General features: G+C 46.0%; 1 protein-coding gene and 1 pseudogene across 1 annotated transcript in view; one reads left to right on the top strand and one right to left on the bottom strand.

Moving 5' to 3' along the window:
* The window catches only part of LOC135543126 (pirin-like), a 208767-nt gene that overhangs the window by 110633 nt on the left and 71465 nt on the right, over window positions 1–26669 (bottom strand). The gene's annotated exons all lie outside the window — the stretch shown is intronic.
* Window positions 15–21947, top strand: LOC135543124 (uncharacterized; annotated as a pseudogene).

Here is a 26669-nt window from a genome sequence, read left to right as displayed (position 1 = left end):
GCCTGGTCAACCCTCCTATACAAAGCTATTTAAGTCAGGACTTGTGGTACTGCCCACACACTACCAGTGGGGAGACGGTCAACACTCACTACCAGTCAGAAGACTGCCTACACACTACCAGTAGGGAGACTGCGTACATACTACCAGTAGGGAGACTGCGTACATACTACCAGTGAGGAGACTGCCTACATACTACCAGTGGGGAGACTGCCTACATACTACCAGTGGGGAGACTGCCTACATACTACCAGTGGGGAGACCTAGAGAAGGATATGGATATCACAGTAAGTGATATGACTGCATCACTTCCCACTTTATGTTGTAGTTTTCTATTTGAATTGTAACACTGTAGGGTAGGGTAGTAGAAATGTGAGGGATCGGGGATATGCTCTTTGGTCTTTTCAACCATGTATACATTAGTAGTCGTCACGTGGAGGCTAAGGCTTTGTTTTCAACCATGTATACATTAGTAGTCGTCACGTGGAGGCTAAGGCTTTGTTTTCAACCATGTATACATTAGTAGTCGTCACGTGGAGGCTAAGGCTTTGTTTTCAACCATGTATACATTAGTAGTCGTCACGTGGAGGCTAAGGCTTTGTTTTCAACCATGTATACATTAGTATGTACGTGGAGGCTAAGGCTTTGTTTTCAACCATGTATACATTAGTAGTCGTCACGTGGAGGCTAAGGCTTTGTTTTCAACCATGTATACAGTAGTAGTCGTCACGTGGAGGCTAAGGCTTTGTTTTCAACCATGTATACATTAGTAGTCGTCACGTGGAGGCTAAGGCTTTGTTTTCAACCATGTATACATTAGTAGTCGTCACGTGGAGGCTAAGGCTTTGTTTTCAACCATGTATACATTAGTAGTTGTCACGTGGAGGCTAAGGCTTTGTTTTCAACCATGTATACATTAGTAGTTGTCACGTGGAGGCTAAGGCTTTGTTTTCAACCATGTATACATTAGTAGTCGTCACGTGGAGGCTAAGGCTTTGTTTTCAACCATGTATACAGTAGTAGTCGTCACGTGGAGGCTAAGGCTTTGTTTTCAACCATGTATACATTAGTATGTCACGTGGAGGCTAAGGCTTTGTTTTCAACCATGTATACAGTAGTAGTCGTCACGTGGAGGCTAAGGCTTTGTTTTCAACCATGTATGGTAATGTGCGTTGCTATGATTTCCATTCCGGTCCATAGGATTCACCTGTGAAGGGAGGTATCTCTATACTTCACACAGAGGAGGATGGGAAACACCACTATGAAGTGGAGAAGATCCTCAAGTTCAAGAAAGGAGGACAAGGAGGAGGAGCCTTCGCCAGGTAACCTCTGATAACCTCTGTTTATCTGTGAAGAATTTGAATATACTGTAGGTTGAAACCTTTCAAGGATAGAGGAGTTGAGACATTTTAGAGGGAAACAAGAGGGACTTCCCATAGTAAAACTCCTTTATGACGTAAGGAAATAGTTTTTGATCTAATGTCAGGGGTGAGGTCACAGAGTTATTTCATTTGGTAATTCCACCCCTGAATGTATTAAAAAGCTGTATTGTTTTTCTCCAGGTCCGTGTAGATTGAACCACGGGGTCTGTGCAGATTAAACCACGGGGTCTGTGCAGATTGAACCACGGGGTCTGTGTAGATTGAACCACGGGGTCTGTGCAGATTGAACCACGGGGTCTGTGTAGATTGAACCACGGGGTCTGTGTAGATTGAACCACGGGGTCTGTGTAGATTAAACCACGGGGTCTGTGTAGATTGAACCACGGGGTCTGTGCAGATTGAACCACGGGGTCTGTGCAGATTGAACCACGAGGTCTGTGTAGATTGAACCACGGGGTCTGTGCAGATTGAACCATGGGGTCTGTGTAGATTGAACCACGGGGTCTGTGTAGATTGAACCACGGGGTCTGTGTAGATTAAACCACGGGGTCTGTGCAGATTGAACCAAGGGGTCTGTGTTGATTGAACCACGGGGTCTATGTAGATTGAACCACGGGGTCTGTGTTGATTGAACCACGGGGTCTGTGTAGATTGAACCACAGGGTCTGTGTAGATTGAACCACAGGGTCTGTGCAGATTGAACCACGGGGTCTGTGTAGATTGAACCACGAGGTCTGTGTAGATTGAACCACGGGGTCTGTGCAGATTGAACCACGGGGTCCGTGTAGATTGAACCACGGGGTCTGTGCAGGGCCATATTAAGAAAACATAGGCCCCAGGGCTTAGTGTTTTATATATAGAGATCCCCTTTTAAAAACAATCTGCCTTTTTAAAAATGCATATCATGCCAATCTACATAAATTACATGCTAGAAGACATTAGCTGAATCTTTTTTAAATGACCGAAATGACCGGCTACTCTGACACTGACAAACTGAGATCAATCTGGTCTTGAATTCGAGCAAACAATAGCCCCAGCCAATGAAGCGACACACAGATTGTACAATATTTGGAGGCAATGTACAGTATATATATATATATATATATATATATCATAGTCTACAGTAGGCTGCTAAATACAATTTCCAGTGGCACACAGACTTTCCTAATGATGAAGATGAAGCCATAGGCTACTCACGGTGATGACCGATGCGCCCGTCGTAGCAAAAGCCTGTCTCAAGATGAGCTACACGTTGGGTGTTGTTCTATTGGTTCTACAGAGAGATGAGTCTTCTCTTTTCATTTGCTTGCCAAACTGTACGTTTTTGTTTTTCCCGCAATATTGTATTTTGAAATGTACAAAAAAGGCCAACCGACAGCCGGAACCAAACATAGAAATATAATTCATAGATGGCAGTTCCCATTCAAGTCAGGACTGGCATCCATTGCTAGCGTACTCATGAGTTTAAATTGCCAGGGTGTTACAAAAGCCTTCTATGGATTGTATGTCTATGGCCACAGGCAACAATCTGTAGCCTATAGTTGACTACAAATTACATGTTATGGTGTCAGGTGCAATTTCCTGCCGTGGTTTAGGTCCACTTGCAGAATCTATGCCAAGGCGCATTGAAGCTATTCTGGCAGCTCTTGGTGGCACAACACCCTTCAAGACATTTTATGTTGGTGTTTCCTTTAGTTTGGCAGTATGTGCTTGTGATAAAACGTAATTCACAGTTATTATTTTTAATATTCTATTGATTTTCGGTCGCTAAATCTCTGGTGTATTTTTAACATTGAGATCGGGCTCTGGTGGTTGGATAAAAACATATTTAAAAAATTATAATAATACAAAAATGTCATACCAACATATTAACCAGTCACATTTATTGATTGTGCAGTTTATTTTAATTATATTATTAATCAGTTACCCAATCAAGGCAGGGCTCCCACAGTTGCCCACGTGGGCCCTCTACATCCTCTCCTTCCCCCGTCTGATGATTAGCAGAGCGGCAGCAGGCAGTTTACACTCATTGAGAGTCCTCCTTTGGTTGGCAGTTGCAATGAAAAAACATAAATATATACAAATATATATAAAACAGGTATGTGGTGTTGTTGTTCCTCAGTGAAGGAGACAAGCTCCTGACGATCAATGGAGTGGACCTACAGGATCTATCCCCAGAGGCCTTCGCCAAGATACTGACGGAAGGAAACCCCATGTTGGTGAGTGATATAGCTGGAGGAGAGTTCTTATATCACTCCACTCTCTTCATGTGTTGCATGTTTCATCACAATATTGTTTTGAACTAATGCCCAACTGAGCATTCTACTAAAATGTATTGTCAATGAGCACTGATTAAGATTGAACCAAAAGTGCGTTACAGTGGCTTAGAAATATGCCATTCAAAAGGATGCAAATAATTAGTAGCAAAACCTTTTGTCCTCGTTTTGATGTCGCCAGATGGACTTTAGATGCAGTATAAACGTTAGCTAAAATTGAGGTAGCTGCCGTTAGCATTGCTAGCTATTTTTGACGAACTTTGATAGCTAATGACAACATTGCCATCTGTCTAAAGTAAATTTGACGACATGATAATGCTGGAAAAGTTGTTTCTAACTAAATATTTGACTCGTTTAGCAATGTCATCTTATTTCCAGACACTATAGTATAATTTAGATTAAACAGGCGTACCTTCCGTCCAGAATGAATGGGCTTATCACGACTTTAGGGCACCACTATTATGCCGCCCGTCAGGGTTGCCAGGTCTGGCGGAAATTGATTACCCAAAACCCACCCACAAGGCCTAAACACTAACAATTGTTGGGGGGGTTTTCGCAGCAAGAAAGGAGTTGGCACAATTAGCCAATAAACCATTTTTTTCCAATAACGTTATCGAGTGAATATCGACTTAACTTCTAAAGACTTAAGAAACAAAATTCTGTTTTCCATCAAAATACTAATTATTGTGAACTAATATGACTAGCTAAGGAATTTGAATATCAAGTAGACCTTACCCTGAAATTATTACTTACAAGCCCTTAACAAATGTGCAGTTCAAGAAGATTTAAGAAAATATTTACCAAATAAACTAAAGTAAAAAAAGAATAAAAAGTAACACAATAACAACATAACAATAACGAGGCTATATACAGGGGGTACCGAGTCAGTTTGTGGGGTACAGGTTAGTTGAGGTAATCTGTACATGTGGGTAGGGTTGAAGTGACTATGCATAGATAATAAACAGCAAGGAGCAGCAGTTTACAAAATCAAATGAAATCTAATTTTATTTGTCACATGCGCCGAATACAACAATTGTAGACCTTACCCTGAAATTATTACTTACAAGCCCTTAACCAGTGCAGTTCAAGAAGAAGAAAATATCTCAGTCGTCTTATTGCTTGGGGGTAGAAGCTGTTGAGGAGCCTTTTGGTCCTAGACTTGGTGCTCCGGTACCGCTTGCTGTGCGGTAGCAGAGAAAACAGTCTATAACTTGGGTGACTGGAGTCTCCTACAATTTTATGGGCTTTCCTCTGGCACTGCCTGGTATATAGGTCCTGGAAGGCAGGAAGCTTGGCCCCAGTGACATATTGGGACATACGCACCAGCTTTGTATTTTATTTAATTTTTTATTTAACCAGGTAGGCCAGTTGAGAACAAGTTCTCATTTACAACTGCAACCTGGCCAAGATAAAGCTAAGCAGTGCGACAAAAACAACACAGTTACACAGGGGATAAACAAGCATACAGTCAATAACACAATAGAAAAATCTGTGTACATGGTGTGCAAATGAAGTAAGGCAATAAATAGGCCAATAGTTGTGAAGTAATTACAATTTAGCAACTTACACTGGAGTGATATGTGCAAGTAGAAATACTGGAGTGCAAAAGAGCAGAAAAACAAATATGGGGATGAGGTAGGTAGTTGGTTGGATGGGCTATTTACAGATTGGCTGTGTACAGCTGCAGCGATCGGTAAGCTGCTCTTTAAATTTTTTTTATTTATATTACCTTTATTTAACCAGGCAAGTCAGTTAAGAACACATTCTTATTTTCAATGACGGCCTGGGAACAGCGGGTTAACTGCCTGTTCAGGGGCAGAACGACAGATTTGTACCTTGTCAGCTCGGGGGTTTGAACTTGCAACCTTCCACTTACTAGTCCAACGCTCTAACCACTAGGCTATCCTGCTGCACTTAAAGTTAGTGAGGAAGATATGTCTCCAACTTCAGTGATTTTTATTTAATTTATTTATTTTTGTAATTAGTTCCAGTCATTGGCAGTAGAGAACATGAAGGAAAGGTGGCCAAAAGAGGTGTTGGCTTTGGGGATGGCCAGTGAAATATATCTGCTGGAGCACGTGTGACAGTTGGGTGTTGCTATGGTGACCAGTGAGTTAAGGCGGAGCTTTACCTAGCAAAGATTTATAGATGACTTGGAGCCAGTGGGTTTGGCGACGAATATGTAGCGAGGACCAGCCAACAAGAGCATACAAATCGCAGGGGTGGGTATTATATGGGGCTTTGGTGACAAAACGGATGGCACTGTGATAGACTGCATCCAATTTGCTGAGTAGAGTGTTGGAGGCTATTTTGTAAATGACATCGCTGAAGTCTGGGATCGGTAGGATAGTCAGTGTTACGAGAGTATGTTTGGCAGCACGAGTGAAGGGAGGCTTTGTTGCGAAATAGGAAGCCGATTCTATATTTAACTTTGGATTGGAGATGCTTAATGTGAGTCTGGAAGGAGCGTTTACAGTCTAGCCAGACACCTAGGTATTTATAGTTGTCCACATATTCTAAGTCAGAACCATCCAGAGTAGTGATGCTAGTCGGGGGTGCAAGACGTGATTAGTTGAAGAGCATGCATTTCATTTTACTAGCATTTAAGAGCAGCTGGAGGCCACGGAAGGAGTGTTGTATGGCGTTGAAGCTCGTTTGGAGGTTTGTTAACAGTGTCCAAAGAAGGGCCAGATGTATACAGAATGATGTCGTCTGCGTAGAGGTGGATCAAAGAATCACCCGCAGCAAGAGTGACATCATTGATATATATACAGAGAAAAGAGTCAGCTTGAGAATTGAACCCTGTGGCACCCCCATAGAGACTGCCAGAGGTCCGGACAACAGGCCTTCCGATTTGACACACTGAACTCTATCTGAGAAGTAGTTGGTGAACCAGGCGAGAAGTAGTTAGTGAACCTGTAGCGCCTTACGGTCAGATGCCGAGCAGTTTCCATACCAGGCGGTGATGCAACCGGTCAGGATGCTCTCGAAGGTGCAGCTTTAGAACTTTTTGAGTATCTGGGGACCCAAATCTTTTCAGTCTCCTGAGGGGGAAAAGGTTTTGTCGTACCCTCTTCATGACTGTCTTGGTGTGTTTGGACCATGATAGTTCGTGGTGATATGGACACCAAGGAACTTGAACTCTTGACCCTCTCCACTACAGCCCCGTCAATGTTAATGGGGGCCTGTTCGGCCCTCCTTTTCCTGTAGTCCACAATCAGCTCCTTTGTCTTGCTCACATTGAGGGAGAGGTTGTTGTCCTGTCACCTCACTGCCAGTTCTCTGACCTCGTCACTATAGGCTTCATTATCGTTGTTGGTGATCAGGCCTATCACTGTTGTGTCGTTGGTGAACTTAATGATGGTGTTGATGTTGTTTGGCCACGCAGACGTGGGTGAACAGGGAGTACAAGATGGGACTAAGTACACACCCCTGAGGGGCCCAGTGTTGAGGATCAGTGTGGCAGATGTGTTGCCTACCATCACCACCTGGGGGCGGCCCATCAGGAAGTCCAGGATCTAGTTGCAGGGGGAGGTGTTTAGTCCCAGAGTCCTTAGCTTGGTGATGAGCTTTGTGGGCACTATGGTGTTGAATGCTGAGCTGTACTCAATGAACAGCATTCTCACATATGTGTTCCTTTTGTCCAGGTGGGAAAGAGCAGTGTTGATTGAGATTGCGTCATCTGTGGATCTGTTGGTGCGGTATGTGAATTGGAGTGGGTCTAGGGTATCTGGGTGGATGCTGTTGATGTGAGCCATGACCAGCCTTTCAAAGCACTTCATGGCTACTGATGTGAGTGCTACAGGGCGGTAATCATTTAGGCAGGTTACCTTCACTCCTTTTGGCACAGGGACTATGGTGGTCTGCTTGAAACATGTAGGTATGACAGACTCTGTCAGGGACAGGTTGAAAATGTCAGTGAAGACACTTGCCAGTTGGGCCATGCATGCTTTGAGTACACGTCCTGGTAATCCGTCTGTCCCGCGGCTTTGTGAATGTTGACCTGTTTAAAGGTCTTGCTCACATCGGCTACCGAGAGCGTTATCGCACAGTCATCTAGAACAGCTGGTGCTCTCGTGCCTACTTCAGTGTTGCTTACCTCGAAGCGAGCATAAAAGGCATTTAGCTCGTCTGGTAGGCTCATGTCACTGGGCAGCTCTCGTCTGGGTTTCCCTTTGTAGTCCGTAACAGTTTTCAAGCCCTGCCACATTTGATGAGCATCAGAGCCGGTGTAGTAGGATTCAATCTTAAAACTACTTGACGAACCCATCCCGTTAGCGGGATCATTTTCATCAACATCCGCTGAAAACAGCGCTTCCTTGTTGGATTTTCCTCAGGTTTTTGCCTGCAATATCAGTTCTGTTATACTCAGACAATATTTTGACAGTTTGGGAAACTTTAGAGTTTTGTATCCTAATCTGACAATTGTATGCATATTCTAGTTTCTGGGCCTGAGAAATAGGCAGTTTCAAATGGGTATGTTTTTTAGCCAAAAACAAAAATACTGCCCCCTACACTCAAGAAGTTAATCCTGTATTGATGCTTTGCTTGTTTGATGGTTCGTCTGAGGGCATAGTGGAATTTCTTATAAGCGTCCAGATTAGTGTCCCGCTCCTTGAAAGCGGCAGCTTTAGCTCAATGCGGATGTTGCCTGTATTCCATGGCTTCTGGTTGGGGTATGTACGTACAGTCACTGTGGGGACGACGTCGTCGATACACTTATTGATGAAGCCGATGACTCCTCAACGCCAATGGATGAATCCTGGAACACTTCTGTATTGAGCGAGTCACCGGTACTTCCTGCTTTAGATTTTGTTTGTAAAGCAGGAAGCAGGAGGATATAATTATGGTCAGATTTTCCAAATGGAGGGCGGGGGAGAGCTTTGTATGCATCTCTGTGTGGAGTAAAGTTGGGCTAGAGTTTTTATTTATTTATTTTTTTATGTATTTTATTCCCCCCTCTGGTTGTACATGTAACATGCTGGTAAAAAAAATTGGTACAGCTGATATAAGTTTACCTGCATTAAAGTTCCCGGCCACTAGGAGTGCCGCTTCTGGATGAGCATTTCCTTGTTTGCTTACGGCCTTATAAAGTTGGTTGAGTGCGGTCTTAGTGCCAGCATCGGTCTGTGGTGATAAATAGAATGCTACGAATAATATAGATAGTGTGGTCTACAGCTTATCATAAGGTACTCTACCTCAGGCGAGCAATACCTCGAGACTTCTTTAATATTTTAGACATCGCGCACCAGCTGTTATTGACAAAAAGACACACACCCCCACCCCTTCTCTTACCAGACGTAGCTTCTTCTCTGTTCTGCCGGTGCATGGAAAATCCCACCAGCTCTATATTGTCCGTGTCGTCATTCAGCCACGACTCGGTGAAACATAAGATATTACCATTTTTGATGTCCCGTTGGTTGGATAAACGTAATCGTAGGTCATTAATTTCATTTTCCAATGATTGCATGTTAGCAAGTAGAACAGATAACAGTGGGAGTTTAGTCGCTCGGTCTACGGATTCTCAGCACCTTCTTTTCCTCCATCGTTTCTTCACGCATATAACGGGAATTTGGGCCTGTTCCCGGGAAACCAGTATATCCGTCTCGTCGGACTCGTTAAAGGAAAAAGCTTCTTCCAGTTCGTGGTGAGTAATCGCTGTTCTGATGTCCAGAAGATATTTTTGGTCATAAGAGATGGTAGCAGCAACATTATGTACAAAATAAGTTTAAAAAACAAGTAACAAACAACGCAAAAAACGAACAAAATAGCTCAGTTGGTTAGGAGCATGTAAAACGTTCATCCTCTCCGGCGCCATCTTATATTTTGTGAGAGAAAAGATCATTTGCCCTTATTAAACTTAAAAATGAATGTAGGGCTATTTTCTGGAAAATGTGCCAGATGTTAAGACTACAAGCCATTATAAATGGCCTATTTGCGAGATTGACTTGTCATTTCAATCAGCGTAGGCTAGGCCTACTGACTAAAATCCAGGTTTATGATTGTAATTCAACTTTGTCATGGTTTGGTTAGCTGGATGCAGGTAGCTTATAGCCCCTGGTAGGCCTACATCTCATTTCAGATAACCTACAGTAGCCGAGGCAAGATGTAACATGAACGATTTAGCAGCTTGCTTAGTTCGAATTGACAGACTAATTCATTCAACATGAATATCGAGGCGCTTCCAAGGTAATAAGTGCTTCAGTTGCCGAACAGGCTACTAAGGATGGGGGTCGTAATTTCAATCACTGAACCAAATGTGAACAAGAGACCTATGCTTGTCAACAACAGCCAGTGTTTTTATGTATTTACCTGTAGTCTAATCTGACTTACTTTCAATCTAATCAATTCCAACAAACAGCTGATTGGTAATTGAGTTAGCAGCTGTGACCATGATCACAATTGATAACATCCAATTTCATTATCTAAACATGGCCATTCATAATTGTATAATAACATAAGTCTACAACAACAATAAACTGAAGTTATAATATAACCTATTTATTACATCCAGTGGTGTAAAATGCTTAAGTAAAAATACTTAAGTATTACTTTGTTTTTTAGGGTATCTGTACTTTACTATTTATATTTTTGACAACTTTTTTACTTCATTACATTCCTAAAAACAAAGTAGGTACTTTTACACTGTATATTTTCCCTGACAAAAGTTCTCTTTACATTTTGAATGCTTTAAGGACAGAAAGTGTCTAATTCACGCATTTATCAAGAGAACATCCCTGGTCATCCCTAATGCCTCTGATCTGGCAGACTCACTAAACACACGTGCTTTGTTTCTAAATTATGTCTGAATGTTGGAGATAACCCCTGGCTATCCATAAATGTTAAAAAACAAATTTATATGCAATGACTCCAGTCATATTGTCATTTCAACGTATTTATTGTATAAAATGGTAGGCTACAGTAGCCTACATAGGCATTTTAAAAGTAGCCCAAAAACCTGCAACCAATACATTTTTACCCATGACATCATTTTCATTGTAGCCCAATTTAGAAGGGAAACGCTGATGGTAGAGGGCGGCTTGATCATTTTTATGACAATGGTATGACTGAGGTGCAACCTATGAATAAGATATTTACCAGAAGTGACTAACATGGCTTGATGTTTTGAGTCACCATTTGAACCCATTCATCTGAATATTAGTCAGAGAGCGAGAGAGACAGGGGAATTTTGTCAGACCTGGGCCCTGACAGTAAATCTCAGTAAGACAAAAAATAATGGTGTTCCAAAAAAGGTCCAGTTGCCAGGACCACAAATACAAATTCCATCTAGACACTGTTGCCCTAGAGCACACAGGTCACTATACATACCCTGGCCTAAACATCAGCTCCACAGGTCACTATACATACCCTGGCCTAAACATCAGCTCCACAGGTCACTATACATACCCTGGCCTAAACATCAGCTCCACAGGATGTCACTATACATACCCTGGCCTAAACATCAGCTCCACAGGTCACTATACATACCCTGGCCTAAACATCAGCTCCACAGGTCACTATACATACCCTGGCCTAAACATCAGCTCCACTGGTCACTATACATACCCTGGCCTAAACATCAGCTCCACAGGTCACTATACATACCCTGGCCTAAACATCAGCTCCACAGGATGTCACTATACATACCCTGGCCTAAACATCAGCTCCACAGGATGTCACTATACATACCCTGGCCTAAACATCAGCGCCACAGGTCACTATACATACCCTGGCCTAAACATCAGCTCCACAGGATGTCACTATACATACCCTGGCCTAAACATCAGCTCCACAGGATGTCACTATACATACCCTGGCCTAAACATCAGCTCCACAGGATGTCACTATACATACCCTGGCCTAAACATCAGCTCCACAGGATGTCACTATACATACCCTGGCCTAAACATCAGCTCCACAGGTCACTATACATACCCTGGCCTAAACATCAGCTCCACTGGTCACTATACATACCCTGGCCTAAACATCAGCTCCACAGGTCACTATACATACCCTGGCCTAAACATCAGCTCCACTGGTCACTATACATACCCTGGCCTAAACATCAGCTCCACAGGTCACTATACATACCCTGGCCTAAACATCAGCTCCACAGGATGTCACTATACATACCCTGGCCTAAACATCAGCTCCACAGGATGTCACTATACATACCCTGGCCTAAACATCAGCTCCACAGGATGTCACTATACATACCCTGGCCTAAACATCAGCTCCACAGGATGTCACTATACATACCCTGGCCTAAACATCAGCTCCACAGGATGTCACTATACATACCCTGGCCTAAACATCAGCTCCACAGGTCACTATACCCACCCTGGCCTAAACATCAGCTCCACAGGATGTCACTATACATACCCTGGCCTAAACATCAGCGCCACAGGATGTCACTATACACACCCTGGCCTAAACATCAGCGCCACAGGATGACACTATACATACCCTGGCCTAAACATCAGCTCCACTGGTCACTATACATACCCTGGCCTAAACATCAGCTCCACAGGTCACTATACATACCCTGGCCTAAACATCAGCGCCACAGGTCACTATACATACCCTGGCCTAAACATCAGCTCCACAGGATGTCACTATACATACCCTGGCCTAAACATCAGCTCCACTGGTCACTATACATACCCTGGCCTAAACATCAGCTCCACAGGTCACTATACATACCCTGGCCTAAACATCAGCGCCACAGGTCACTATACATACCCTGGCCTAAACATCAGCGCCACAGGATGTCACTATACATACCCTGGCCTAAACATCAGCGCCACAGGATGTCACTATACATACCCTGGCCTAAACATCAGCTCCACAGGAGGTCACTATACATACCCTGGCCTAAACATCAGCTCCACAGGATGTCACTATACATACCCTGGCCTAAACATCAGCTCCACAGGATGTCACTATACATACCCTGGCCTAAACATCAGCTCCACAGGATGTCACTATACATACCCTGGCCTAAACATCAGCTCCACAGGATGTCACTATACATACCCTGGCCTAAACATCAGCTCCACAGGATGTCACTATACATACCCTGGCCTAAACATCAGCTCCACAGGATGTCACTATACATACCCTGGCCTAAACATCAGCTCCACAGGATGTCACTATACATACCCTGGCCTAAACATCAGCTCCACAGGATGTCACTATACATACCCTGGCCTAAACATCAGCTCCACAGGATGTCACTATACATACCCTGGCCTAAACATCAGCTCCACAGGATGTCACTATACATACCCTGGCCTAAACGTCAGCTCCACAGGATGTCACTATACATGCCCTGGCCTAAACGTCAGCTCCACAGGTCACTATACATACCCTGGCCTAAACATCAGCTCCACTGGTCACTATACATACCCTGGCCTAAACATCAGCTCCACAGGATGTCACTATACATACCCTGGCCTAAACATCAGCGCCACAGGATGTCACTATACATACCCTGGCCTAAACATCAGCGCCACAGGATGTCACTATACATACCCTGGCCTAAACATCAGCGCCACAGGTCACTATACATACCCTGGCCTAAACATCAGCTCCACAGGTCACTATACATACCCTGGCCTAAACATCAGCTCCACAGGATGTCACTATACATACCCTGGCCTAAACATCAGCTCCACAGGATGTCACTATACATACCCTGGCCTAAACATCAGCTCCACTGGTCACTATACATACCCTGGCCTAAACATCAGCGCCACAGGATGTCACTATACATGCCCTGGCCTAAACATCAGCTCCACAGGATGTCACTATACATACCCTGGCCTAAACATCAGCGCCACAGGATGTCACTATACATACCCTGGCCTAAACATCAGCTCCACAGGTCACTATACATACCCTGGCCTAAACATCAGCGCCACAGGATGTCACTATACATACCCTGGCCTAAACATCAGCTCCACAGGTCACTATACATACCCTGGCCTAAACATCAGCGCCACAGGTCACTATACATACCCTGGCCTAAACATCAGCGCCACAGGTCACTATACATACCCTGGCCTAAACATCAGCTCCACTGGTCACTATACATACCCTGGCCTAAACATCAGCTCCACAGGATGTCACTATACACACCCTGGCCTAAACATCAGCTCCACAGGATGTCACTATACATACCCTGGCCTAAACATCAGCTCTACAGGATGTCACTATACATACCCTGGCCTAAACATCAGCTCCACTGGTCACTATACATACCCTGGCCTAAACATCAGCTCCACAGGTCACTATACATACCCTGGCCTAAACATCAGCTCCACTGGTCACTATACATACCCTGGCCTAAACATCAGCTCCACAGGATGTCACTATACATACCCTGGCCTAAACATCAGCTCCACAGGATGTCACTATACATACCCTGGCCTAAACGTCAGCTCCACAGGATGTCACTATACATACCCTGGCCTAAACATCAGCTCCACAGGATGTCACTATACATACCCTGGCCTAAACATCAGCTCCACAGGATGTCACTATACATACCCTGGCCTAAACATCAGCTCCACAGGATGTCACTATACATACCCTGGCCTAAACATCAGCTCCACAGGATGTCACTATACATACCCTGGCCTAAACATCAGCGCCACAGGATGTCACTATACATACCCTGGCCTAAACATCAGCTCCACAGGTCACTATACATACCCTGGCCTAAACATCAGCTCCACTGGTCACTATACATACCCTGGCCTAAACATCAGCTCCACAGGATGTCACTATACATAACCTGGCCTAAACATCAGCTCCACAGGATGTCACTATACATACCCTGGCCTAAACATCAGCTCCACAGGATGTCACTATACACACCCTGGCCTAAACATCAGCTCCACTGGTCACTATACATGCCCTGGCCTAAACATCAGCTCCACAGGTCACTATACATACCCTGGCCTAAACATCAGCTCCACAGGTCACTATACATACCCTGGCCTAAACATCAGCTCCACTGGTCACTATACATACCCTGGCCTAAACATCAGCTCCACAGGTCACTATACATACCCTGGCCTAAACATCAGCTCCACAGGTCACTATACATACCCTGGCCTAAACATCAGCTCCACAGGTCACTATACCCACCCTGGCCTAAACATCAGTGCCACAGGTCACTTCCACAAAGCTGTGAGACAAGGCGAGGAACATGTACCTTCAAAAGGAACATAAAATTCAACATACCAATTAGGATCTGGCTAAAAATACTTGAATCAGTTATAGAGCCCATTGCCCTTTATGGTTGTGAGGTCTGGGGTCCGCTCACCAATCAAGAATTCACAAAATGGGACAAATACCAAATTTAGACTCTGCATGCTTAATTCTGCCAAACTATCCCCGGTGTACAACATAAAACACCAAATAATGCCTGCAGAGCAGAATTTGGCTGATACCCGCTAATGATCAAAATTCAGAAAAAAGCAATGAAAAGGATACAAAGCAAACCACTACAGAGAGAAGAGTTCCCTAAGCAAGCTGGTCCTGGGGCTCTGTTCACAAAAACAAACACATCCCACAGAGCCCCAGGACAGCAACACAATTAGACCCAACCAAATCATCAGAAAACAAAAAGATAATTACTTGACACATTGGAAAGAATTAACAAAAAAACAGGGCAAACTGGAATGCTATTTTGCCCAAAATGGAGAGTACACAATGGCAGAATACCTGACCACTGACTGACCCAAACTTAAGGAAATTTTTGTACAGACTCCGTTAACATAGCCTTGCTATTGAGAAAGGCCGCCGTAGGCAGACCTGGCTCTCAAGAGAAGACAGGCTATGGGCACTCTGCCCACAGAATGAGGTGGAAACTGAGCTGTACTTTCTAACCTCCTGTCTAATGTATGACCATATTAGAGACACATATTTCCCTCAGATTGTACAGAACCATAAAGATTTTGAAATCAAATCCAATTTTGATTAACTCCCATATCTACTGGGTGAAATACCACAGTGTGACATCACAGCAGCAAAATTTGTGACCTGTTGCCACAAGAAAAGGTCAACCAGTGAAGAACAAACACCATTGTAAATACAACCCATATTTAAATGTTTATTTATTCTCCCTTTTGTACTTTAACTATTTGCATGTCATTACAACACTGTATATAAACATAATGACTTTTGAAATGTCCTTAACCTTTTGGAACTATGGTGAGTGTGATGTAAATGGTTTATTTTAATTGTATCTTTCACTTGCCTTGGCAATGTAAGCGTATGTTTCCCATGCTAATGAAGTCCCTTACATTGACAGCGGTGATGCCGTTGTTTATGGCTTACAGGTTTCTTCACCTCTCCAGGTAGGAAGAGGAAGGACATCAGTGTTGTTGTTCAGAGCCTTGTCTGTTATCTTCCCATCTCTCTAGACTGTCCACCAAGCCAGCAGGGCTCCTCCACCAGAGAGATGCCCAGAGGGGGCTGAGGCCAGGGCTCTCCACCCGGTCTCCAAGGAGAGCACCATACTCAGCTTCAGCCTGGAGATGAGACGAGAGGATGACCTGGACGACCTGGAGAGGTGGGCTGAATCACTCAGCCAGTCACTCAGCCAGTCACTCAGCCAGTCACTCAGCCAGTCACTCAGCCAGTCACTCAGCCAGTCACTCAGCCAGTCACTCAGTCAATCATCCATGAACTGTTTTCGAACATAGTCCCCACATTTTAGGGGACCAAAAGTATTGGGACAAATTTACTTAACTTTTTACTACTTTAATACATATTTAAGTATTTGGTCCCATATTCCTAGCACGTAATGATTTACATGAAACTTGTGACTCTACAAATTTGTTGGCTGCATTTGCTGTTTGTTTTGGTTGTTTTTTTTAGATCATTTTGTGCCCAATAGAAAGCAATAGTAAATAATACATTAGCTGTATTAAAGCTGACAATTTAACCTCAGTCATTGTATCATTTCAAATCCAAAGTGCTTGAGTACAAACTCCCCCAAAAATATTTCACACTTCAATACTTTTAGAGCTTACTGTATATACCTGGAATGTGTGTTCACATGCATATTATATTTAGTGTAGAATGTATTTGAATGTTTCCCAAACCCGTGCACATTTAGGTTTTTACCGTAGCATAACACAGCTGACTCAAATACCCAACTCATCGTCAAGCTTTGATTATTTGAATCAGCTGTGTAGTGCTGGGGTAAAAACCAAAGTGTTCACCCAGGGGGCCCCGGGACCTAGTTTGGGGAAACCCTGTTTTAATGGACCACTGGCCTCACACGAATCTCCATAAAAATGTATAACGTCATGTATCGTCCCTGAACAAAGTGACTCCTATCGCCCCATGGAAGACCTCACAGAAGAGGATGTCAACAAAGCCGATGGTGAGGTTGACGATCTGTTCCTGGTTGCCATGACGAACACCAGAATCTCTGTGGTGAGGGGGCGTGGCTGCGGTGACGGGAGCTCTTGTCACAACTGTGGCAAGTCGGATTGTAACTTCAACGAGGTTGTCATGGTCGCAGAGTCCAGCAAAGTCACCCTGGGTAAGTTTTAATAATATGTATTTGTAAGCAGTGGGGGCAATTCCCAGCACACTTGTATTTTTGACTTGCTTTTAATTGATAGGACAGTGAGTAGAGGGGACAGGAAAGACTGGAGAAGATTGTGTTCAATAGATAGTGGGATGGTTTCGTACCCAGGCAGACACGATACATGAGCACTGGGGAGTGGCAGCATATAACCACAAGCTAGACCACAGCAGGCCACCCTTCATTTTCATCTAACCAGGGTGTACCCTGGGCATGTTCTGGTGCTGACTTCAAAAGATTCAACGCGTCTGGTTGGTAAGTAGGCTGTTCCTTTTATTAACAGTATCGGTACTGCCAACCGAGCAGTGCTTCTGGAGCATTTTATTCTACTGTTGTAACTGGTTTTTGCCTGGCATTTAAGAAGACATTGTATGGTGGTGACAACAGATACTTTCTGGAACTACTTACTCAACTCTACCTGGTTCCAAATCGCGGGCGATAGCGGTGCTTGTAGAAACAATCATAGTTACATTTTTATATTTTATTACAGTATAATTACAATTTATTTAACTCTAACTGGTTCCAAATCGTGGCTAGTGGTGCTTATAGAAGCTATATTTTATTTTCATATTTATTACTGTAAATTAACCATTTAATCACATAATTTCTGAGTAAATACAGGTTATTTTGTGTAATGTGAAATACACTTCCCTCATTACTGGCTCCCATGACTTTTCCAACAGAGAAGTGAAACCCTGGTCATGAATACCATATCACAATCACCATGTCCACGTAGTTATAAACTAGACTGGTTCCCTTCCACATCTCCTCCACGTAGTTATAAACTAGACTGGTTCCCTTCCACATCTCCTCCACGTAGTTATAAACTAGACTGGTTCCCTTCCACATAGTTATAAACTAGACTGGTTCCCTTCCACATAGTTATAAACTAGACTGGATCCCTTCCACATCTACTCCACATAGTTATAAACTAGACTGGATCCCTTCCACATCTACTCCACATAGTTATAAACTAGACTGGATCCCTTTCTCATCTACTCCACATAGTTATAAACTAGACTGGATCCCTTCCACATCTACTCCACATAGTTATAAACTAGACTGGATCCCTTCCACGTAGTTATAAACTAGACTGGATCCCTTCCACATCTCCTCCACTCTTAGCACCATGGGATTATTTCACTTGTGCTGCTTCACCAATGCTCTGCCATGGGTCCCAAACAATGACATCATCCAAACGAAGAGCTTGTTGAGGTATGCTTCCTCATCTTCTTCACTGTATTTTCTGATGACCGTTTTGTCTGTCTGTTTCTCTCTCTTTGTGTGTTCAGTGTCACGAGGAATGGGCAACTTGGAAAAAGTACAACAGTTGGACAACCTCTTTATTGAAAACTATTTATGCCACATGTACCTTCGGCGTAGACGTACACATAAGATGTGGAGTGTTCCCAGTTTGTCAGCAACTCCAGGTTTGTTATAGAATCATGTGTTTTTGTATTATGTTGACGATTTTCTTATTCTTTTATCATAATAACAATTATACAACTGTTTATTAAACGTTGCAATGGCAATTAGTGTACAAATATTTAACTTGATGATGGACAGTCTGGACTACAGACTGCGAACGTTAACTTTAGCCCAATGTTTTTTGTTACTATGGTAATAACTGATTTGTTTATTGATTGATTTATTCCAGAGAAGATCACCATCTATCACTACAAGTCTGACTGTGTGGACGGAGAGTTTCGGGGGTCCCTGTGGTGCTCAACTTCACCAGCTCTAACTGTTTCCTCAAGTGTGTTAAGGACGGAGAGCGAGTCTCTCTCTGTGTTGGGGTGAGCACATACCCTTCTGCTTTCTGCTGCTAAGACGAATGTTAGCAAGGCCCTGACAAACGAAACTGCAAAGGGAGAGTATCGAGTTGGGTTCTCATACTGTATTTATTGCAGGGCAGCAAGGAGGGAGCGTGTGCACCAAAACAGTACAACAGACCCTCAATACTACTTCCCTAAAGAGAGGATATTTCTGCAGATACACAAATAACTTCTCACAAGGTCACAGCATACCCTGACTCTACCCTGACTCTACCCTGACTCTACCCTGACTCTACCCTGACTCTACCCTGACTCTACCCTGACTCTACAGAACACCTTTCTAATATTGAGTTGCACCCCCAGTCCCCCCTTTTGCCCTCAGAACAGCCTCAATTTGTCGGGACATGGACTCAACAAGGTGTCAATAGCGGGGTCAGGTGGTTCAAGGCCCTCTAATATACATTGGGGTCAGGTGGTTCAAGGCCCTCTAATATACATTGGGGTCAGGTGGTTCAAGGCCCTCTAGTAGACATTGGGGTCAGGTGGTTCAAGGCCCTCTAGTAGACATTGGGGTCAGGTGGTTCAAGGCCCTCTAGTAGACATTGGGGTCAGGTGGTTCAAGGCCCTCTAGTAGACATTGGGGTCAGGTGGTTCAAGGCCCTCTAGTAGACATTGGGGTCAGGTGGTTCAAGGCCCTCTAGTAGACATTGGGGTCAGGTGGTTCAAGGCCCTCTAGTAGACATTGGGGTCAGGTGGTTCAAGGCCCTCTAGTAGACATTGGGGTCAGGTGGTTCAAGGACCTCTAATAGACATTAGGGTCAGGTGGTTCAAGGACCTCTAGTAGACATTGGGGTCAGGTGGTTCAGGGCCCTCTAATATACATTGGGGTCAGGTGGTTCAAGGCCCTCTAGTAGACATTGGGGTCAGGTGGTTCAAGGCCCTCGACTTCAACCCACTTGGAGGAGGTATCTAATACAAACAATATTTTTGACCCTTTACTTGGTGGTAAACAGATGACATTGATTTGAAGCTTTCCAAAGGGTTCCCATGGTAGTGATCTGGTTCCCATTCCAGTAACTGGAGTGGTTGTTTTCATGTTGTGTTTCAGATCTTTTTAACCATGTTGTTTTTGCACATTGTGCCAAATTTGGGACAATACCATTCTTTCCTACACATTCCCAACATCTCTCCTTGGACTCATGCCTCGTTCCATGCTACTATACGTATGTGTGCAAGATAGGGAAGTAGTATGAGTGGCGCCCCGTACGGCCGTCTGGGGGGCGCCAGACGCCATCGGGTTTTCAGCCTGAAGAATCAAACACCACTTTTCAACGGTATCAGCATTGTTTTGCATATTAACAGCACCAGTAGAAGTATGTACAGTCACCATGGGTGAGTCCCGTGAGGGGAGGAGGAACGGCGGGTGAGTCCCGTGAGGGGGAGGAGGAAACGCGGGTGAGTCCCGTGAGGGGGGGGAGGAACCGCGGGTGAGGGGAGGAGGAACCGCGGGTGAGGGGAGGAGGAACCGCGGCTGCTTCCACAGCCATGTCAGCACTGGCATCCCCTTACGTAACAGAATCGGCCCTAAAAGTGGGCGGCACATTTAATAACGGCACCAGCGTTGGGTAACGCCACCGCTCCTAACAATCGTCGATCACACCGACGGCGTCATCACGTTTTGGTACATCAGAAGTACATTAATTTCCAATGGACCGCTGCGTTTGCATTGCGCTGCGTTCTGTGTGGTGGTGTATGTTGGTGTAAAACTGCATGCATAGACGACTTGACAGAAGTGGTAGCAGAAGGGGAGTGTTGAACTGTTGTTGGACACACGCAGATGATGCTGCATACCTTTCTGCGTAATAACGCTGATGGTGTGATCGAGGCACCATCCCTCTGTCAGCATCAACGCGTGCGTCAGCGCCCTCCCCTCTGCCAACTGTGCTGAGGTACCAGGATGTAACGGAGCAGACCCTAGCCATGTGTGGACTGTGACTACAGCGGGCCCCGCCCATCTATTTCCCATTTGGTCCAGGTAGGATGACCCATCTGAATATGACACTAAGTCAGCATTTAAAAGGCACGTCACACAAGTCCTGGTTGGCAGTGACGATGTCACCATCACGTCTAGACAGCAGTGATGGATGGTGTCGTTGGGATTGGTAGGAGAGTTGCAGGGTTTTTAGCCGAGCACATTTTACTACATGTCCCCTGACAGCAGCTTCCCAACCGGTGAACCTGGTCGACGTCACCTGGTTAGTTTTCCCCTACTACGGAGCGTGTTCTGTCGAGGGAGGCATATGGCCCGTTGGATGAGGTCTTGAATTTGAGGATCTTTGTGACTCCAGTTCCTCATCTAGTTGATGCATGTTATGTTTGAGATTCAACCACTGAAGTCTGGTGTTTTCAAATTAGCCGAACTGGAAAATAATGTTAATGTCATGAGGCATTGGTCCCGGTCCCGACCGGGTTTCATTGCAAAGGACTTTTTATGGCAGCGTTTGATTCTTGCTCGGTCCAGGGAACCACCCTTTGGCCAGATGGTGTCCGTGAACTGACTTTGTCATGTCTTGTTATGTCTGTTCCTGTCCTTTCTCTTCATTCTCTCTCTCTGCTGGTCTTTTTAGGTTACCTTCTCTGTCTCTCATTCCTCAGCTGTTCTACATCTGCCCTAACTAGCTCTTTCACTCTTCCCCACCTGTTCTCTCTTCCCCCTCTGATTAGGTCTCTATTTCTCTCTCTGTTCCTGCTACTTTCAGTGTCTGATTCTTGTTTGTGTTTTTTATGCCAGAAGCAAGCTGTCGTCTCGTTTGCTTCCACCTTGTCCTGTCCTGTCGGAGTCTGCCTGGCAGGAGCATCCTGCACTATACTAACGTTCTTTTTGTTCCGCTGACAACGTTGGAAGAGGATTTATGCCATTCCTGTATTTTCATTAAAGAACTCTGTTTTCTGTTAAAACCGCTTTTGGGTCTTCACTCAAGTTCATAACAGAAGAATCAGACCAAGAATGGACCCAGCGGCTCCGGACCCTTTTCACTCCGCCGTCGAGATCCAGGGAGCGATGCTAGGCAGACACGAGGAGGAATTGTCTGCTGCTCAACATGCCGTTGAGACCCTGGCCGTCCAAGTCTCCGACCTCACAAGACGGGTTCACCAACTCCACCTCGATCCACCGCCCACTTCCAGGGTTTCCGAGTCTCCGGAGCCCAGGATCAACAACCCGCCGTGTTACTCTGGGGAGCCCACTGAGTGCCGCTCATTCCTCACTCAGTGTGATGTGGTGTTCTCTCTCCAGCCCAACACTTACTCCAGGAGCGCAGCCCGCATCGCCTACGTCATTTCTCTCCTTACCGGACGGGCGCGTGAGTGGGGCACGGCAGTCTGGGAGGCGAGGGCTGAGTGTATTAACCAGTATCAGGACTTTAAGGAGGAGATGATACGGGTTTTTGACCGTTCTGTTTTTCGCGAGGAGGCTTCCAGGGCCCTGTCTTCCCTATGTCAGGGGAATAGATCCATAACGGATTATTCTATTGAGTTTCGCACTCTCGCTGCCTCTAGTGACTGGAACGAGCCGGCTTTGCTCGCTCGTTTTCTGGAGGGTCTCCACGTCGAGGTTAAGGATGAGATCCTCTCCCGGGAGGTTCCTTCCAGTCTGGACTCCTTAATAGCTCTCGCTATTCGCATAGAGCGACGGTTTGATCTTCGTCGCCGAGCTCGTGGAAAGGAGCTCACGTTCTCCGTTGCTCCCCTCTCCACATCACTGCCACCTGCCGCATCACTGCCACCCTCCTCCGCCGGCTCGGATGCTGAGCCTATGCAGCTGGGGGTATTCGCATCTCGGCCAAGGAGAGGGAACGGAGAATCACTGTCGCCTCTGTCTCTACTGCGGCTCCGCTGGTCATTTTGTCTCCTCATGTCCAGTAAAAGGCCAGAGCTCATCAGTAAGAGGAGGGCTACTGGTGAGCGCAACTACTCAGGCCTCTCCTTCTGGATCACGCACTACCTTTCCGGTCCATCTCCGCTGGCCCGGTTCATCTGCTTCCTGCAGTGCCTTGATAGACTCTGGGGCGGAGGGCTGTTTTATGGACGAGACCTGGGCTCGGGAACATGACATTCCTCTCAGACAGTTAGGGGAGCCCAGGGCCTTGTTCGCTTTAGATGGTAGTTCTCTCCCCAAGATTCAGCGTGAGACGCTGCCTTTAACCCTCACTGTCTCTGGTAATCATAGCGAAACCATTTCTTTTTAAATTTTTCGTTCACCTTTTACACCTGTTGTTTTGGGTCATCCCTGGCTAGTGCGCCATAACCCTTCTATTAATTGGTCTAGTAATACTATCCTATCCTGGAATGTTTCTTGTCATGTAACCTGTTTAATGTCTGCTATCCCTCCTGTTTCCTCTGTCTCTTCTTCACAGGAGGAGCCTGGCGATTTGACAGGGGTGCCGGAGGAGTATCACGATCTGCGCACGGTGTTCAGTCGTTCCAAGGCCACTTCTCTCCCTCCACACCGGTCGTATGACTGTAGTATTGATCTCCTTCCGGGAACTACTCCCCCGGGGTAGATTATACTCTCTGTCAGCTCCCGAACGTAAGGCTCTCGAGGATTATTTGTCGGTTTCGCTCGGCGCCGGTACCATAGTCTCCTCCTCCTCCCCCGCCGGGCGGGGTTTTTTTGTTCAGAAGAAGGACGGGTCCCTGCGCCCATGCGTGGATTATCGAGGGCTGAATGACATAACAGTTAAGAATCGTTATCCGCTTCCTCTTATGTCTTCAGCCTTCGAGATCCTGCAGGGAGCCAGGTTTTTCACCAAATTGGACCTTCGTAACGCCTACCATCTCGTGCGCATCAGGGAGGGGGACGAGTGGAAGACGGCGTTTAACACTCCATTAGGGCACTTTGAATACCGGGTTCTTCCTTTCGGCCTCGTTAACGCTCCAGCTGTCTTTCAGGCACTAGTTAACGACGTCCTGAGAGACATGCTGAACATTTTTGTTTTCGTTTACATGGACGATATCCTGATTTTTTCTCCGTCTCTCTCGATTCATGTTCAGCACGTGCGACGCGTCCTCCAGCGCCTTTTGGAGAACTGTCTTTATGTGAAGGCTGAGAAGTGCATTTTTCATGCCGCCTCTGTCCCTTTTCTCGGTTCCGTTATTTCCGCTGAGGGCATTAAGATGGATCCCGCTAAGGTCCAGGCTGTCATTGATTGGCCCGTTCCTAAGTCACGCGTCGAGCTGCAGCGCTTTCTGGGCTTCGCTAATTTCTATCGTCGTTTCATCCGTAATTTCGGTCAGGTGGCAGCTCCCTCACAGCCCTTACTTCTGTTAAGACGTGCTTTAAGTGGTCCGTTTCCGCCCAGGGAGCTTTTGATCTTCTTAAGAATCGTTTTACATCCGCACCTATTCTTGTTACACCTGACATCTCTAGTCAGTTTGTTGTTGAGGTTGACAGCGTCAGAGGTGGGCGTGGGAGCCATTCTTTCTCAGCGCTCTCTCTCTGACGGCAAGGTCCATCCTTGCGCGTTTTTCTCTCATCGCTTATCGCCGTCAGAACGTAACTATGATGTTGGTAATCGCTTGAACTGCTCGCCATCCGCTTAGCCCTAGGCGAATGGCGACAGTGGTTGGAGGGCGACCGTTCCTTTTGTCGTTTGGACTGACCATAGGAACCTTGAGTACATCCGTTCAGCCAAACGACTTAATGCGCGTCAGGCTCGTTGGGCTCTGTTTTTCGCTCGTTTCGAGTTTGTTATTTCTTATCGTCCGGGCTCAAAAAACACCAAGCCTGATGCTTTATCTCGTCTCTTCAGTTCTTCTGAGGTCTCCACCGACCCCGAGGGGATTCTCCCTGACGGGCGTGTTGTCGGGTTGACTGTCTGGGGAATTGAGAGGCAGGTAAAGCAAGCACTCGCTCACACTCCGTCGCCGCGAGCTTGTCCTAGGAACCTTCTGTTCGTTCCCGTTCCTACTCGTCCGGCCGTTCTTCAGTGGGCCCACTCTGCCAAGTTAGCCGGCCACCCCGGCGTTCGGGGTACGCTCGCTTCCATTCGCCAGCGTTTCTGGTGGCCCACTCGGGAACGTGACGCGCGTCGATTTGTCGCCGCTTGTTCGGTCTGCGCGCAGACTAAATCTGGGAACTCTCCTCCTGCCGGCCGTCTCAGACCGCTTCCCATTCCCTCTCGACCGTGGTCTCACATCGCTTTAGATTTTATCACCGGACTGCCTTCATCAGCGGGAAGACAGTTATTCTTACGGTTGTCGATAGATTCTCTAAGGCGGCTCATTTCATTCCTCTCGATAAGCTCCCTTCTGCTAAGGAGACGGCTCAGATCATTATCGAGAATGTTTTCCGAATTCATGGCCTTCCGTCTGACGTCGTTTCCGACAGAGGCCCGCAGTTCACGTCTCAATTTTGGAGGGAGTTTTGCCGTTTGATTGGGGCTTCCGTCAGTCTCTCGTCCGGCTTTCATCCCCAGTCTAACGGTCAAGCCGAACGGGCCATTCAGACTGTTGGTCGCATTTACGCAGTCTTTCTTTTCGTAACCCTGCGTCTTGGTCAGATCAGCTCCCCTGGGCAGAGTACGCCCACAACTCGCTTCCCTCGTCTGCTACCGGTCTATCCCCTTTTCAGTGTAGCCTCGGGTACCAGCCTCCGCTGTTCTCATCTCAGCTCGCCGAGTCCTGCGTTCCCTCCGCTCAGGCTTTTGTCCAGCGTTGCGAGCGCACCTGGAAGGGGTCAGGTCGGCACTTTGCCGTAATAGGGCGCAGACTGTGAGGGCCGCTAATAGCGTAGGACCAAGAGTCCTAGATATTGTTGCGGTCAGAGAGTATGGCTCTCCACTCAGAACCTTCCCCTTAAGACAGCTTCTCGCAAGTTGGCCCCGCGGTTCATTGGTCCGTTCCGTATTTCCCAGGTCATTAATCCTGTCGCAGTGCGACTTCTTCTCCCGCGCTATCTTCGTCGCGTTCACCCGGTCTTCCATGTCTCCTGTGTTAAGCCCGTTCTTCGCGCCCCGCTCGTCCCTCCCCCCATCCTTGTCGAGGGCGCACCCATCTACAGGGTTCGTAAGATTTTGGACATGCGCCCTCGGGGCCGTGGTCATCAGTACCTAGTGGATTGGGAGGGGTACGGTCCTGAGGAGAGGAGTTGGGTTCCCTCTCGGGACGTGCTGGACCGTTCGCTGATCGATGATTTCCTCCGTTGCCGCCAGGTTTCCTCCTCGAGTGCGCCAGGAGGCGCTCGGTGAGTGGGGGGGTACTGTCATGTCTTGTTATGTCTGTTCCTGTCCTTTCTCTTCATTCTCTCTCTCTGCTGGTCTTTTTAGGTTACCTTCTCTGTCTCTCATTCCTCAGCTGTTCTACATCTGCCCTAACTAGCTCTTTCACTCTTCCCCACCTGTTCTCTCTTCCCCCTCTGATTAGGTCTCTATTTCTCTCTCTGTTCCTGCTACTTTCAGTGTCTGATTCTTGTTTGTGTTTTTTGATGCCAGAAGCAAGCTGTCGTCTCGTTTGCTTCCACCTTGTCCTGTCCTGTCGGAGTCTGCCTGGCAGGAGCATCCTGCACTATACTAACGTTCTTTTTGTTCCGCTGACAACGTTGGAAGAGGATTTATGCCATTCCTGTATTTTC

This window comes from Oncorhynchus masou, chromosome 7 (genome assembly GCF_036934945.1).
Source record: "Oncorhynchus masou masou isolate Uvic2021 chromosome 7, UVic_Omas_1.1, whole genome shotgun sequence".
NCBI lineage: Eukaryota > Metazoa > Chordata > Actinopteri > Salmoniformes > Salmonidae > Oncorhynchus > Oncorhynchus masou.
This window is presented reverse-complemented; position numbering and strand designations above follow the sequence as displayed.